The sequence below is a fragment of the Triticum aestivum genome, chromosome 7B (assembly GCF_018294505.1).
Source record: "Triticum aestivum cultivar Chinese Spring chromosome 7B, IWGSC CS RefSeq v2.1, whole genome shotgun sequence".
Lineage (NCBI taxonomy): Eukaryota > Viridiplantae > Streptophyta > Magnoliopsida > Poales > Poaceae > Triticum > Triticum aestivum.
Window position 1 is genome coordinate 511,267,363 of NC_057813.1, and position 12,838 is coordinate 511,280,200.

The 12,838-nt window shown below is 46.4% G+C and overlaps 2 long non-coding RNA genes across 4 annotated transcripts; one reads left to right on the forward strand and one right to left on the reverse strand.

Annotated features, from left to right (window-relative positions):
- Positions 1-544: 544 nt before the first annotated feature.
- On the forward strand, positions 545-4,217 carry LOC123156850 (uncharacterized). Of its 2 annotated transcripts, none has more exons than XR_006478467.1 (4): positions 545-637; positions 2,497-2,538; positions 3,296-3,350; positions 3,955-4,217. It is a non-coding gene; the product is annotated as an uncharacterized lncRNA (long non-coding RNA). The 2 variants fall into 2 exon arrangements; XR_006478466.1 differs by having other exon boundaries at positions 4,013-4,217.
- Positions 4,218-7,384: 3,167 nt separating this feature from the next.
- On the reverse strand, positions 7,385-9,033 carry LOC123156849 (uncharacterized). Of its 2 annotated transcripts, none has more exons than XR_006478465.1 (3): positions 7,893-9,033; positions 7,700-7,806; positions 7,385-7,603 (listed from the first exon to the last, which is right to left on the reverse strand). It is a non-coding gene; the product is annotated as an uncharacterized lncRNA (long non-coding RNA). The 2 variants fall into 2 exon arrangements; XR_006478464.1 differs by having other exon boundaries at positions 7,385-7,611.
- Positions 9,034-12,838: the final 3,805 nt, after the last annotated feature.

Sequence of the window (12,838 nt, forward strand, 5' to 3'; positions counted from 1 at the left end):
CTTGTGCTGTGGTTCTGAGGGGAGCCGTCCCTGCCGCAGCTCCCGTTACTTGGTCTTCCTTCTTCGTTACTTTTAGGTTTGCCCTTCTTCTTTCCTCCTTTAATTTCTTGAGCGGGTTGTTGTCTGTCAGCGCCTGTTACTCCGGTAGATGGTTTTATGTTGCAGAAAAGCAGGGTAATACTGGCCTCAAACCATGGGTCGGTGCCGTCCAGCGGCGCCGTCATGGACGGACGGTGCGGCTGATAAGTACACTGATAGTCCTCTTTGTCTTGCGGATGGAGAGAACCTGGCACTGCCGCCATGGCTCTTCCGTCTCAAGCCTCTCCCTCATGTTGCAGATTTGATTGGTTGGTTGTTCACTCCTAATTTGTGTTAAGCTGCTACTGCTGCTGCAGTGGCACATTATGGAACAAAGGGTGAGGAGGATGAGCTAGATAAGATTAAGTATTCCACATATACGGGTTTGTCTGATGCTACTTTGAACTACTACCCTTGATTAATCTATAATCGACCTTTTTTTTTGCTAGACATGAATATATGTGATCCACAGTATGTTTGCTCAACATGTTCGCTCAAGCATGTTGATTAGAGGCTGCACTGACTTGCATTAGACGCGGACCAGCTGACTGTTGTTCATGTAAGAAATTTACTTCCTTCATGTGCCCCTCATGATTATTCTGCCTACAATAGACCTTAGATAATGCTATTCAACCTGAAGTGATGGTGGGTGACTTTGGAGATATTTCATAGCAATATGATGTAATGCTTCTCCTATAAATGATTTCGCGTCGCCTCGCCTGAGGCGACCCGGGGGCGAACCCTAATCCCCTCCGCGCCTTCCCCTCCCTCTCCCTTCCCTCCGCCGCCGCCTGAGGTGCTCGCCGGCCCGGCCGCGCGACACCTATGAAGGTGGCGGCGGGGATCTGGTGGCTTCGCCTTCGCGGAGGGCCACGGTGTCCGGGGCGGCGGCTCCGATGGGAGGTGTCCGGCGTGGCCGGGGCGGCGGGCTGCGCCGGCGGGCTGCCTCCCTGGCCGTGCGGTCGCGGGGGGGGGGGGGGGGGGTGGCGGGCGTTGGCGAGGCGGCGCCCCCGCGTGGGTTGTCCTGCGCTCCTGGAGAAGCTCCGTTCCCGCCCGTGATCTGCTCCGATCTGCGCCCTGCTCCAGCCCCTGGTGGTTTCAGTCGCCGTCTTGGGGGTCTGGACGGACGGATCTGGTGGTTGGGCGTGATTCCGGGGGAAACCCCTGGCCGGCGCGGCGGCCTCACCAAAGGCGACGTCTTCGGCGCCGTGGTCCTTCCTGGAGGCTTTGGTGTGGTTCTCCCCTCCCACCTTTCCCTCGAGCACAGGTGAAGACCTGCCCTCCCCTTGCATGGTCGATGGCGGCATCCGGTGCCGTGCTCCTTGAAGGCGTCTTCCGGGGATTGCTCGTGTGGGGTGGAGCTGCTGGTGGCGTGGTGACGGTGTGAGGTAGCCTGTTCTTCTCAGTGGCGGCGGCCGTGGTCTCGGTCCAATCCCTGACCACCGCTTTGGCTATGCCCCTTTTGGCCTTCTCCATGGATCTTCGCCTTCGTCCGATGACTTGCGGTTGTGAGCCGTTCCGCTTAGCACTAATGTACATGTCGTGGTGGAGCGGTACTTCATCTCACTCATTGATGGCGGTGAGGATCGGCGGCATGGCGCTGTGGAGGTTCGCCGCCCGATGCGCGGAGATGGACTCGCGCAGGAGGAGGTTGCTGTCTGGCGTCATGGTGACGCCGATGGCTGAGTGGCCAGACAAGGTAGAAGCCTCAATATGATCTGAAGACGGACCTACGGAAGATGGTGGCGACGACACACGAGTGCGTCTGACCGGATTGTGCCCCAGACCCGGTATGTGGCTCGGCTGGGGATTCCGAATATGTTTCGGTTTCCGGCTTTTGATGTTAGGCTTAGGTGAGTGGTTTGGGTAGTGGCCCAGCTAGCACCCCTTCATCATTTTGGGTAGGAGTAGTGGCATGTGTTGCCAAGACGGTGGATTCAGACTTATTGTTGTAATACTTTGTAAGGTCCTCGAGAATAATCAATAAAATGGCCGTATGCATCTCCCGGATGCAGAGGCCGGGGGTCATCCCTCTTTTCTAAAAAAAATGATTTTGCAGTTGCTTGTGACCAAATCTTGTTGTTCAGTGATTTTGGAGATATATGATTGTCGCTTCTCCTATAAATGATAACTTGTGATAATTCTAATTTTCTTAAATGCTATTGTAGTACATCAATGGAGTATAAAGAGTTTGTTTTCCCATTGAGAACTTGTTGAAACCAAAATGTATCTCAGTATGAGGAACAAAATATGCAGGTTTGATTTCTGTTGTATGTTGCTCACGAATCTGATCTGACTCATTTTCCAGAAAATTTTAGGATGGCCGCATGCTTATCCGATGTTTCTTTACTTCCTGTAAATCTTTTTAGTATCATTGGTGATTCAAGTTGTCTTGACTTCATGTATTTACATTTTCAGAATAAGCTGATTAATGTTGCATTTGAGCAGGCATTATTTGAGGTTAGATGAGAACCATTTTATCTTATTTTGCATAGCTTATCTTTTTTTTGTATCTTTATTTGTCAATTGAATAGCATGATCTATATTGTTCCTCACATCCACTTAGGTATATCATGGGAGATACTGTACATGAGCCAAAATTACAAAGGTCAAACTATTTTTATCACACCTCGCAAACCTATGAACGTTAGAAACAAAACGGCGTGGCAAAGCGCGCGTATACTACTAGATTCATGCTACACCACATGTTCGGAAATTACTATCCATCAGTTAGGAGGGCAACATTTGTATGGGGTGGTTATGCTAGACCATCACGACCTCCATAGCCACAAACGAAATGGTTTGCAAATGAATTTTCACAGCTACCAAGTTGTGACATTTGACTCTCACACTTATATACCTCCTTAACAGTGCAAATATCTTTGTATGGGTTTTGTTTTCGACAGGTTGCACTTCTTAAAGTTTTTGTGCTGCTGCACATGTTATGTCTCCCATATGGTTTATCTTTACTGGCATCCTATTGAATGTTGGGTTTTGATGGAAGAATGTGGGGGATCGGAACTTAGAGGTGAAATATTTTGTGATAATTATTACTTTTTTAAGAAATATTGTCATATTTGAAGCTCTATTGCTTCTTAAACCTAATCATAGCTTTGTGCATGTTGAAGTTCCAGTCTTATTGGTAGTTCCAATGCAGCGACCTTGCTATGTAAATTCAAAGAAGTTACTACCTAATAATTCTCTCTTGCTATTCCAGCTACCAGAGAAGTTTAAAGAATGCTAAAAGGAATACACTCTAAACCCGGGGAGAAGTAAGCAGCCAATCATCTCATCAATGTATTTTTTCTTGGTTGCATTTGGTTTGGCAGACCTAAAATAATCACGGTTACTCACTAGGTTTTTGCAGACTGCACCTATATATAATGTGGTAGATGCTACAATAGAGTTATATTCCCTCCCGGGTTATGTGTCAGACAGCTAGAGTAGTAATGTTGCAAGTGGACATCTGTATTGGAACCATTACCAGTTATTGGTATTCAAATACATGATTTCTACTGCAAATATTTATGCGAATGCTTCCTTATCATGTTTTCTAAGCTCAAAAACCTCAATTTCTTCCATTTAAATTTTCTCACCCATAATGGACCTTTATGAAAGGAGGCAATTTGTCTATCTCCATTGCACATGAAGCGTCTATAATGTTGTTACGTTTTTGTGTGTATGGAGATACTAAAAGGACCAGAATTGTTGGTAATATTGCTGCACAAATGTTTTGCAATTTCCTAAATCACTGTCAAGTTTTTGTTTCCTAATTCCACATTTATCTAGAAATCACTTGATTAAATGTATTACAGTGTCAAAAATAACAAGTCCAAATTTTGTTCTAATCTATGTGATGACATGTTTGATTTGTAGGGCATGGAGAGTGCTTGTGGAAATTGTTCAGTTAGCTGATGACATGTTTGATTTGCAGGGCTTATGTTGCACGAAGAAACAAGAAACATGTTTGATTTGCAGGGTGATTCTGCACTAATTATTCAGTTTGTTGTCTTTCCAATCCAGAAGAACTAAGTGCTTGATTTGGATAAGCCATGGTGACACCAGCTCCCAGCCATAGTGATTTGTAATTTGACAGAACTTATCCCTGGTTGCGTAATGGAGAAATCAGGGATGCCTAAGATCAGTGATGAGGCGGAGGCATGCGCTTGTCCTCTCAGCCCTTGTTTTGATGCCATGGTGCCTTTCACTTCCGTCCGCCTCTAGCTGGCGCTGGATGCACCTATCCCTTTCCGCACCGCATCCATGTTGCGGTACAACACCGCTAATGTGAGAACTGCTGAGTTAATTTTTGCTTTTATTCTTGAAGTCATCTTTGCTCTCTAATTCTAAGCATGACTATTTGTTTGAATTATGCTTGCTACTTCATGTACTGCCAGCAGTATTCTTCTTCTTTTCCTTCACGAAAGTGGTTTCATGAACTCATAAGTGCTACACTTCGGTGGCCATGATATTTCCATGTGGCATCATGTCTTTTTCTTTCAGATCTCACGAAATTGTTGGACCAGTTCTAAACTTGATTAGTGGTCGAAGACAAAAAACTTTTGTCTCATGTTCATAACCTTGGAGGAGGGAAACATCAAAAGTTCGTTAGTGCAGGACTGTGCCGGGTAGCATGTGAGGCCCCAACCGACACGGTCGTGCACCAAAGGCCCAGTACACATAGACGCTACCTCCTGGACTGTGGCCGCTGCGTCTCCTAGGACTATTTAGGTAACCTTTTCTAAAATAAAGGCAAATTGAATTTTCTTCCAATCCCACATGAATGTCAGTAATAAGTAAGCTACTGGTAATGCAAATCTTCAGTGTCCAGTTTTTTTGGTAATGGAACATTTAGACCTACATATTAGATTCCAGGAGAACATGATGCGAGCAGCACTTGCACAAGCATGTGTGGTTAGATATTTGTTCAAAGGAATCATTACAAGAAAATGTGAAAGAAGAAGGTTTGGGAAGGATATGAAAGGAAGCATTGATATTCACGATGGAGTGCTGGTTATAGGATGACAGCCGACTAGAGGATGAGGGTCGCTTTCTTTCTGTTGATTAAAGATCTGGTGGATTCTCCCGATGCCAACTATTCTATTATTGGTATGTGACCTGCACATGCTATGGTTAGATGCACTTCTAATTTTCTCTCATGCGTATACAGATTTTATTTATCGATTTACCACTAATTTCCACTACAGCCTGAGTATTGATCTCATGCATGCTTATACATAATTACTATTGATTTACAGCCATTTGTGATTACCTTGCACTGTAATACAACAGCAACAAAGCCTTTAGTCCCAAACAAGTTGGGGTAGGCTATTACTTTGCACTGTAATGAGGAAGATATATCTTGATGATGATCTCATTATTTGACATGAAATTGGCATATATGAGATGGTCTATGTGAGACTTGCGGAGACTGATGTATGATTATTTCATTTCATTTTGATTTCCAGAAAGTGTTCTTGCAACAATATGATAGCCTATGACTCTATTTTACCTTTTCTTATGAAAAAATGTTCTAAATTAGTTCATAATTTCATATGTGTTATTTTTTTAAATATCATATGTGTTTTCAGTATTAGTTTGGTTTTTCTAAATGTAATAACAACTAGAAAATGGTGTAAACGGTAAATGACGACGGCCCGTTCAGAGAAGATAGTTACTATATAGCTTACATGTACGGTGGTGCCTCCCTTGAGTTGGAGAATATTTAGGTTCATCAACTTGCAGCTATAGCAATGACCAACACAATTTCTCCTACGAAATTTCCATTCTTCCCCTGTTCTGTTGGTTGCTGGTGTAGATTTTCTTCTTATATAAGATAAGACATAGATTTTTTTGTTACAAGCAAATTAGATTGGTCATGAAAACATGTTATTTCAGCAGCAGTTATTCTTTCAACTGATATCATCTTTGCTTACTGGGAGCTAGCTATCCCCGACAATAGATTTATGCTTCAGTTATATTCGACCAGTAATATGACGTAATGGTTTTGTTCTCTCCTTGCATTTGCCTCTGCTTTCTTGATTCTGTCCTTAAATGATGACTAGATATGCCCGTTGATAAAGTTATCTGATGTACATGAGGATCATGAAGTTATATGTTCCTCATGATTGGTGTTGACTAGCTACAGAACCTGGGCACTACTCAGTAGTCAGTACACCAACCACTTCAACGATGCAACAGATGCACCAACATCCCACTGTGCAGAAGACATTTGTGTAGTCACTTTTTATATTACAACAAGGTTTACTCAGACACTACACGTATGGCTTCAAACCTGGGCTGAATTTGTGTTGGCCTGAAGGAATGCAAAAAATACTACTTTGGCATATTGATTGGTTGGTAAGCATTGTATTTGAGTTTCGCACAATCAGTAGCATGTTTAGCATAACATTTTTGGTATCTAGGAACACTATTGTAGGGATCCTTGTTCAGTGTTGTTCGTTTACACAAGAATTTGTGGAACAAAATTATTTGTCAGGCCCCTTGCAGCCTACATGGTCGGGACATGCGCTGGCAGGACGGATAGATGCTGTTTTGGTGCCAGTGGCGAGCTGCCGGGGTCGCGGTTCCTCGGCCAGGATGAGATGGGCATCTTGGTGCTGGCTCGGAGGAGAAAGACGAAGGTTGGCCCAGCTAACGATGGCCTGGCAAACGAACTAATTTGTCTAGGTAAAGGTTCTCACTGCCTTTCTTTTCCTACCGTGTCTTCTTCTTTCCCATGTAGGTCACGTGTCTAGATTGCTTGCTAGATCTTGCTAACTCAACCACTTGATGTTAACTTTGTATGTGTCTGCCTAGATTGCTTACTAGACCTTACTAACTGGCCATTTGATGGTAAACTGAAGTACAATCAGGCTTCAGTTGTGTGGTCGAATAACTGATTTTTTTCCTACTCCTAATAGGGCAGTGACTTCACTGCGTTAGGCTGGATGGTCTGATATTTATGCACAAACCGTTCAATAATTGTCCCTAAAAAACAGCAACTAAAAACATGAATTATACAGTAGTTCTCAAATTATGTTTCCGATAAGATCACCCGTTATATACATAATTTGATAAAGCTCCAATTTACCTAAAGAATAAAAGGCCTATGATGAAAGCATAGCATCCAGGAAAAAATACAACTAGATTATGAGACAATTTCATATGGGGGAATGAAAATTTAGAGAGCTTAAAGATTAAGTTGCTTCCTAAACTTTGCCCTTCACAATGGTAGAAAACTAAGTTCGGTTCTTACTGGTTTCTTACTGCATGAAAGTGAAAAAAACTGTTGAGAATGATTAGATGACAATGAAACCTATAGCAAGCAATGCATTAGATGACAATGATGGTTAGTGGACATCAAAACTGTTGAGAATCATTATTGTAACAAACATGCCAAGAGCTTACATTGACATCACCATCCCCATCCCTCTTCCTTTTATCTCTTTTTTCAGGTGTCAACCAGTTTGCCATCTGGCGAAAGACAGGTCCAGGGGGAGACTCCAGTATCCAAGAATTCTGCCTATGCACCTTAAAGAAGTTATTCATAAGTTCCAGGTGAACTACACTAATGGTAAGAAAGTGAAAAAAACAAGTGGTCAGGCATGTAGTAACATACAGGCACGCAATGGCAGAGATGGCGCACCCAGAGATGTGAATCACATGGGTACATCATCGAGAATGGTGAGAAGTCTGTGAACTTTTTTGTCCTCCAGGTAGCACATCCTTCACAAACAATGTTTTTTATAGATGAGCATAAGAAGCATGAGCTGTAGCTTCACCACAGCCTATCAATAAAATCATTTCAGTACCTTTAAAGAGTCGGCATAGAACCCGCCCCGAGCATGTCCTGAACCATCCCCCTGAACCGAACGAGGCTGTTGGGTTTGATCAGTCCGATATATGACGCATCCAATACTGGTGCTTGGCCAATTTGTAGTACTTCTTCGTGTACAAGACTCCCACTGCACAGACATGAGAATAAATTCCGTAAAATCATTCAGTCCATCAGAAGGAGCATCATTCTGAGACACACCAAAATTTCAAGTTCGATCAAGGAATTCAGTAAGACACTCAGTTATTGTAATACCAAGTACTCCCTCTGTAAACTAATATAAGAGTGTTTAGATAACTAAAATAGTAATCTAAATGCTCTTATATTAGTTTACGGAGGGAGTACAATTCTTTAAGATTACAGCATCGCTTGAACTAGATTCTTGGGCTAGGATGTCATACTGTGTATATGCTCGAACTGGTAGCAGATAATGCATGTAAACCAGAAAAATCTTCACATTTAGCAGACCAAATGCGCAAGAGCAAGTGTACTTCCCCGTCACCAACATGAATCAGAACGAAACCCTTATAGTTACAGAGGGGGGATGGGATTGGGAGGGGACACTCATCGGTCACCGCTGCAGCGCCTCGAGTTACTTGTCGTGCTCGTGCTCGGTCCAGCTTTCCCTGGAGGCTACTCCGCCGCTGCCTGGGATGTCCCCGCTATGGAGATGGACGGCGCGTCTCGGCTGAAGTAGAAGACCGGGCCTGACGACCAGGGGGCCATCCCTCCAACTCGTCGAGCCACACCTCGTGCCTGAGGTCATCTCGCCCAAATCCGGACGGGCCAGCTATGTGGACTTCTGCGAACGGATAACGATGAGGCCTTCTGCGCCTCCCGGTCGGATCTCGCTGCTCGCCGTGCCAGATGTGTTGGCAACGCCGTGGCGGGGAGTGGACGGGATGAGCGACGCCATGGGGGATGGGAGGCGGCGGTGAGAGAAGGGTGTGGGTTGATTGACACGCCATGGAGGGGAGGCAGCTGGGAGTAGCCATGAGGGGAGATATGGCGGCGGCCACGCTGTGGCGGGGAGATAAGGAGAGATGGCAGCGCCGCCGCCTTGCAGGGAGAGAGTGAAGGCTTGTGTCGTGACCGTGCAGTGAGAGAGTGATATTTTTTCCAAGATAATAAGAAGAAAAGGAGCGTGTTTTTTTAACGCGGTCCTTAGGTCCGATTCATTAAAAAGGTCAAAGAGAATTACTTGCTTAATTAACAAAAAAGGATTAAAAACGTCACATATCACACCCACAAAAACAAGCCGCATGAGGCGACCCGACAACTCGCACAAGAACATACAAGAAAAAAGTGTCGTCGAGGTTGCAGCTCAACATCACCGTCATCACCCCTCCCTGAGGGTGACTCCAACTCCACAATCGACGACCACCAAAGAAGCCCTCACTGCAAACAAGCGTCAAGGCTTGCGGCGGTTGATGCCAAACAGTCACCCACCTGCGCCGGCGACCAAGCAGCTCTGACTCTGTCGATGAGCATTGTGGGAGAAAAGCGTTGGGTTTGCGTCGAGCCAGCCACAAAGCCGACCACCTGTCTCGTGTCATCGTCACCGCAATGGCCCCTCCTCAGCAGCTCCGACTTTAGGAAGACAAAGCAAGGCACGGCGACCCCTCGAACACGCCGAAAGAGACCAACTACCAACACCATCAGCAAGCCATCTCTGCCCGAAGCCGCCATCATTGCCACAGAAAAGAAGCCTCGCAGATCAAAAACATTGTTGAACGGGCACCTGCCGACCGTAATGGCGAACGTCCAGCCCATGGAGCGCACAAACGGGATCCAAAGTTCTTCCAGGCGATGGCCCAAAGAGGGAAGCGGTGATGCCGACATCGTCGTCCGACCTGACCAGGCCTTAGGCTTTTGCCCGATGAACTGGATCCAACGGTGCGCAAAGGGTGGAATCCACAATGGCGTCTCCAAGGACATGAAACGACGTCCACAGACGCCGACGCCGTCAGCCAGCAAGAGCCCGACAAGCTTTCGCCCGGAGCACCACCCAAACCCACACCCCCACGCACAGCACCTCCGCTGGACCACACACCTCACATGGAGCCACCACACCCTGACCATGTAGGAGCTACCACAATCCTCGCCGCCAGTCGGAAAGAACTAGCGAGCTAGATCCGCCCGAGGACGGACCGTTTTGGCAGTCTCCCGAGCCAAGACACCGAAGAAAACTGAAGGCGACGCGATGCACAATACCAGAGAGCCAGGAGGGTGGGCTGCCACACAATCGCACCAAGCGGGCGAGCCGCCAACAGAAGCAGCGGTCACCACTGATGCAAACCTAGCAGAGCTTCAACCCAAGCCCCCAGCCACCGGAATCGCGTTGCAGGGACAAGCAAATGCGCAGCCAAAGCTCATGCCACACATATTGGGAAGGGCCGACGCTTCCCCTGCCGTGAATAGCACCAATGCGCGAGATGAATCCCTGCCACCGCATTGTAACCACTACAAGCAGGCGTGCAATGCACCGCCGCCACGCCGTAGAGTGCCCCCATCACTAGCCCAGGCCTGCTGCCCCGGCAGACATGCTCCGTCGTGCAAGGACGATCGGCGATCCCCATCCCCTGTGGGAATGGGGTTCGCCGCCACTGCGACATGGTCTGGCGGTAGCGGTCAAGGGAGGAGCCAGCGAGGGGAAGGGACGACGGCACAGCTAGGTTTCCCTCGAGCCGCCAGAGCTAGGCAATGCGTGGGTCGGGGAAATTGCTGAGGAAAAAATGAATGTCGAGAAATGTGCGTTTGGTTTTTTGGAATAAAGGTATAGTTGTTTTTATTGTGTGTATGTGTAAGGGAAAAGTGGCTGTTTGCTATGAGAGTTGCCACATACTTTTTTATTTAATGAAAATATCACATGCCCCAAGTAATTTCTTGAGAATAATCACCAACAAGTGATCTCAATGTTACATACTGGTCCGTGTAAAATAGATTCATAAATCAAATGCAAACTGATGGGTAAACACTTGTCAATCTCAAAAATTAAGTTTATATATTCATCAACACAAACTTATTATGTTACATGAACTCTTGAGAAAGCAAAATTGATAAAAAAATCTTTATTAGTCCACTCCTACATGTAGGCTTGTTAATCGTGTGGATGATATACTAAAGCAATTTTTTGATTTCTTTTGATGATATACTAAACCCTAAACCCTACAATAGGTAGGCCTAACCCTAAACCCTACAATTGGTAGGCCTAACCCTAAACCCTACTTAATAGGGAGATCAAAAACATTGTTGAACGGGCACCTGCCGACCGTAATGGCGAACATCCAGCCCATGGAGCGCACAAACGGGATCCAAAGTTCTTCCAGGCGACGGCCCAAAGAGGGAAGCGGCGATGTCGGTCGTCCGACCTGACCAGGCCTTAGGCTTTTGCCCGATGAACTGGATCCAAGGGTGCGCAAAGGGTGGAATCCACAGTGGCATCTCCAAGGACATGAAACGACGTCCACAGACGCCGACGCCGTCAGCCAGCAAGAGCCCGACAAGCTTTCGCCCGGAGCACCACCCAAACCCACACCCCCACGCACAGCACCTCCGCTGGACCACACACCTCACATGGATCCACCACACCCTGACCATGTAGGAGCTACCACAATCCTCGCCGCCAGTCGGAAAGAACTAGCGAGCTAGATCCGCCCGAGGACGGACCGTTTTGGCAGTCTCCCAAGCCAAGACACCGAAGAAAACTGAAGGCGATGCGATGCACAATACCAGAGAGCCAGGAGGGTGGGCTGCCACACAATCGCACCAAGCGGGCGAGCCGCCAACAGAAGCAGCGGTCACCACTGATGCAAACCTAGCAGAGCTTCAACCCAAGCCCCCAGCCACCGGAATCACGTCGCAGGGACGGGAAAATGCGCAGCCAAAGCCCACGTCACACATATTGGGAAGGGCCGACGCCTCCCCTGCCGTGAACAGCACCAATGCGCGAGATGAATCCCTGCCACCGCATCATAACCACTGCAAGCAGGCATGCAATGCACCGCCGCCATGTCGTAGAGTGCCCCCATCACTAGCCCAGGCCTGCTGCCCTGGCAGACATGCTCCGCCGTGCAAGGACGACCGGCGATCCCCATCCCCTGTGGGAATGGGGTTCGCTGCCACTGCGACATGGTCTGGCGGTAGCGGTCAAGGGAGGAGCTAGCGAGGGGAAGGGACGACGACACGGCTAGGTTTCCCTCGAGCCGCCAGAGCTAGGCAACGCGTGGGTCGGGGGAAATTGCTAAGGAACAAAATGAATGTCGAGAAATGTGCGTTTGGTTTTTTGGAATAAAGGTATAGTTGTTTTTATTGTGTGTATGTGTAAGGGAAAAGTGGTTGTTTGCTGTGAGAGTTGCCACATACTTTTTTGTTTAATGAAACTATCACATGCCCCAAGTAATTTCTTGAGAATAATCACCAACAAGTGATCTCAATGTTACATACTGGTCCGTGTAAAATAGATTCATAAATCAAATGCAAACTGATGGGTAAACACTTGTCAAACTCAAAAATTAAGTTTATATATTCATCAACACAAACTTATTATGTTACATGAACTCTTGAGAAAGCAAAATTGATAAAAAAATCTTTATTAGTCCACTCCTACATGTAGGCTTGTTAATCGTGTGGACGATATACTAAAGCAATTTTTTGATTTCTTTTGATGATATACTAAACCCTAAACCCTACAATAGGTAGGCCTAACCCTAAACCCTACAATTGGTAGGCCTAACCCTAAACCCTACTTAACAGGGAGCACTCTTTGGATTTGTTTCAACATGGCCATATGGATGCTTGGATGCGATGAGGTCTTCTTGGTTCTAGACCCTCCTATACACTTTATGGATCTACAATTGTGTGTAAATTATCATAAACATATATTGAATTATCATAACCTTACGTGTTAGAACCATGCAAATG